The following is a 4,512-nucleotide window of genomic DNA, read 5'->3' on the forward strand; positions in this document are numbered from 1 at the left end:
GTGAAGGAGTAAATTATTATGATGAAAAAGAAAAGTGATTTCAAATTCTAAAAAAATCAAAGTCGTATTAAACTTCAAGTTTCACTGATTCTAAAATGATTGAAGATCTTTCATTGATGTTTTAGACCCATGAGTTGATCATTTGAGAATGCAAATGTGTGTGTGTGCGTGTGTGTGTTTGTGCGTGTGTGTGCGTGGGTGTGTGTGTGTGTGACAAATAATCCAGTAAACCTGAGACCTTAACGTAACCCCCCCCCCAACACACACACCCTCCCAAATGAGGGAACAAAGAGTGATTTCCTCATTAATTCAGGTTTTAATGCATGGAAAGATAATTTATTCATGAAAATTAACAAATGATTCATTCCAGCAGAAAGTTCTGGCGGCCGCAGCGTTCAGATATATTTTATTGTTATTAGCGCCGTCCCTCAGCAGAGACGCTTCATTGCCACAGCATTATGCATGCACAGCTGATTAAAAGAGTTTGATCGTCGCTGCAAATTACAGTTTTAGCAGGTAGCACTGCTAATTAATGAGCCTTGCTAATGTTATCCACAAATTTTCCTTTTTCCCATCAATTTGTATTTATTTACATCTGTCTTTTTTATACTTTAAAGGATTTTTTTTTATTTCTTCCAAACTTTCAGATCTTTTCAGAATAAAGGTCCACTTCCTCAGCTCAGTCTCATCCTTTTATTTTCTTTTTTTCTATAGATCTTTGCTGTGGTCGTTCCAGAGCTGATTCTGATTATTCCCCTTGTCTTTCCTGGTGATGCTCTTCGTCTATTCATTCTAAACATCAAGGAAAAGTTTATGCACATTTGCTGCTTCCTGCTCCGCTCAAACCGCCTGACACTCAGACAATAGGAGGCCAAAATCCCAAACACAAAGGCTCAGAAGAATAAAAGCCGTCACGTCGCTGAAGCTGCAGAGATGCTGGAGCGAGTGCAGCGTCAGGTGAGGAAGTCTTTGATGGATATTTATGACATGAAGGCTAAGCTGGCTTAATCCCACCTTTTTGTTCGAAACACAAAGACGTTGGACCCACAGCTGATGAGTCGGGAGTGTCAGCAGAGAGGAGGCTTCAAAGACGAAGACCTCGGACTGGTCCGGATCTGCCTGCAGAGCAGATAAAAGCCCCACAAAGACAGCAGACATCAGTGAAGCTGCTGGGACCTCAGCATCCATCAAGCCGCAGGTAAAGCCGATGCTGAGATGTTGATATTTCACTTTAAAAGCACAAAGCTGGACCAAATCTCAGCGTGGTTTTAGGAAAATCACAAAAGTCCGGTTTGACCAAAAGATCAGCTATTATTACTTCATGGGAGTATTTTTAAGACATTTTCAGAGGGATCCAGACAGCTGTTCTCCTTGTTCCTGCAGCATCTACATCTGCTGAGCAAAAATAGGAACCAAGACTAAAAAATGTTCCACTTCAGCGACTTATCCAGCTAAAAACCAGTGGAGCAAACTGTAGTAAGTTGGAAAGAGAATGGCGCCGCTCCGGTTCAGAGCAGTCTCTGAATATCTGGAAACATAGCCTATTAAATTATAAAAAAGCTCTGCGTAGAGCTAGAAGCCAGTACTATTCAACCTTAATATCAGAGAATGGAAACAATCCAAGATTTCTTTTTAGCACTATAGCTAAATTAACTCGCAGTCAGAGCTCAGTAGAACCACATGTTCCTGTTTCTCTCAGCTCTGATGATTTTCTTACATTTTTTGATGGTAAAATCTAAAATATTAGACATAAGTTAAATCAAGTTATTCCTACTATCAGCCCAGAACAGGCTGAAGCGGTAGAAATGGAGGCATCCATAGAAACCTCTGTAACATTAGACTGCTTCACTGCTGTGGATCAAGCGGAAATAACATCAATTATTACGTCCTCCAAATCCTCAACGTGTCTGTTAGACCCAATTCCCACTAGACTTTTTAAAGAAACTTTTCCCCTAATTAATGATCCCATATTAACAATGATAAATGCCTCTCTGGAAACGGGTTACGTACCACAGTCTTTTAAATATGCAGTTGTTAAACCTCTTCTGAAAAAGCCCAGTTTGGATCCTAGCATCTTGGCCAACTATAGACCAACTATAGACCCTTTATTTCTAAAATCGTAGAAAGAGATAATAAGAACAATAAAAATAATAATGGATTGGATTTTTCTGTGCTTTTCCAGACGCTCAAAGTGCTTACAATGTGTCCATTATTCATTCATACTTGGTGATGATAGCCCATGATGATGATACACCATGTGGATGGTATAAGTATAGCCCCCAATTCCACAGTTAGAAACCTTGGGGTTTTATTTGACCAGGATTTTTCATTTAAGGCTCACATATCTCAGGCGTGTAGAACTGCCTTTTTTCACCTGTGGAATATTGCTAAGATCAGAAATCTACTTTCTAAGAGTGATGCTGAAAAACTCATCCATGCATTTGTTACGTGGAGGCTGGATTACTGTAACTCCTTGTTAGCAGCGTGTCCTAAGAGTTCCTTAAGAAGTCTCCAGCTTGTTCAGAACGCAGCAGCTAGATTGTTAGCAGGAACTAGCAGAAGAGATCACATCACCAACTATATTCTATGACTTCCTGCTCTTTATGATTTCATGTTTATTATACAATTACAGGTATGAAGCCCATTGAGACGACTACTGTTGTAATAATGGGCTATAGTAATAAAATTGAATTGAACTGAATTGAATTCTACTGTTCCTGACAAAGGATTGACACACCAACATACTAATATAGACGCACAGACATGCATACAGAAATGGACACAGACACACAAACATTTTAGTTGCACCTTTGCAGTTCTCTCGTTGAGACTGTGAGGAGGGAAGTTTGGTTTTTCATTTGGGCTCAGAATGTCGGCCTGCATGCTGACACTCAGTGGGTGTTTAATGTTTGATGATGGGAATAGAAAAATGCAGGAAGGAACTGAGGAGTTTAGGCTGCTCAGGAAAGTATTACCTGGACCGAGTTCATGATTGAAATGTTTTTGCATGAAGCTCCAGTCTTTTCAGAGAAAGTCGTTTGTATTTATCAGTTCACCTCCTCCAGATAACGAGATGATGAACAGTTTCTGCGCCAAGGGGCAGACGCGTGGCAGCAGAGCACGCCCAGGGCATTTCCACCGAAGTGCACTCACATAACAGCCAATCAAACAAATGCTGATCAAAGGTATTAACAGGATTGTTTCGCCTTAATAACCACATGTCAGCTTGAATTAGTTCAGCCACATATGAAGCATAGGGCTGTGGTGGACGCTGTAATTCAGCCCGCCTTTCCCTCTGACCACAGACTTTCTCTCCGCCAGCTGCTCCGGTTAGGATTTCTGCAAATGAAGCCGGACTGCAAATCACAGCAGCTCTGCCTGAATCAGCAGCTCTTTCATAAATGCTGATTTCCAAACTCGGCATGTTCTGCAGATTTGACAGAGCGCCACACACCCACGGGCCTGACTTAGCATTACTCTGCTGTAAGTACAGGGAGCTGCACATAAATACAGATGGGAAACGGGTAACAAGGCTATAAATACAGGAGTTGATCTACGGCCCTCTAGAACAAATGTCTTTTTTATCCATGTGGTTCCATGAAGCAGACGGATCAGCAAATACAACAAACTGGTCCTTGGAAATTCCACATTTGATACTTTATCTGGCCAGAGGACCAGATTCAGAGTTTAGAGTTTGGTCTGGGTCACTCAGAACATGAAGCATAAACATTCACTTTTCTGATTTTGTGCTAGATATTCATTAATAATAGGTGATAAACTGTCACAGGCTCAATTAGTTCAGCTTACAGATCAATCGTACAATTTTTTTATTCTGTATATTTAATGATTACAAAACTTAGTTAAAAATAGTTCAAAGTTATAAAATAATGATAGTATTTGTCTTATTCTGATCATATGTGTAACCAGGTTGCATGGCGTCGATCTCGGCTAAGGCTGCAAAGATACGACCAATAGAAGAGAGGAGATCCCTTAGCTCCGCCCATTCTACTGGAAAACTGAATGATGATGTCACAGCATGTCATGTGATTCTCTGTTAGATTCTTCTTCTATCTCGCTGAAAGGATTATGGTAATAGGGCTACATGCATGTTAATAATCAATATTAGAAAAAATACTTTATTTAGACAAATGTCCCCACAGTCACAAGAAACACCCATGACAGTAATAAAACCATAAACTTCAATTGAAACTTCCGTTTTACCTGCTGTTTTGAAGAATTGTTTTGGACATCAGGGGGTGGGACAGCAGAAAAAATGTCATTTTAGGGGCTACTCCAGATTTATTTGGTATTTTTTTTTTTTTTAACTTGTTCTGTCCAACAGCTGAGCAAACAGATTAGAGCTGAAGGCTTTTTGTGTTGGACAGGTTTTACTATCACAAAAAGAGGTTATATAGCTTCAAGAAACTAGAGTGTAGATTTGTATAAACCCCTTTTTGTCGTATTATTTTTTATTTATTTGTTACATTTAGTGTGTGTGGGGAGGGAGAGGGG

At 40.0% G+C, this 4,512-nt stretch overlaps 1 long non-coding RNA gene across 1 annotated transcript; it reads left to right on the top strand.

The window, feature by feature from the left end:
• The first annotated feature begins 819 nt into the window (after nucleotides 1-819).
• On the top strand, nucleotides 820-4,058 carry LOC144994950 (uncharacterized). Its single transcript, XR_013658689.1, has 3 exons — nucleotides 820-957; nucleotides 1,036-1,198; nucleotides 3,928-4,058. It is a non-coding gene; the product is annotated as an uncharacterized LOC144994950 (long non-coding RNA).
• Nucleotides 4,059-4,512: the final 454 nt, after the last annotated feature.

This window comes from Oryzias latipes, chromosome 10, assembly GCF_053564925.1.
Source record: "Oryzias latipes strain Hd-rR chromosome 10, Olatipes_Hd-rR_3.1".
In the NCBI taxonomy this organism is placed as follows: domain Eukaryota; kingdom Metazoa; phylum Chordata; class Actinopteri; order Beloniformes; family Adrianichthyidae; genus Oryzias; species Oryzias latipes.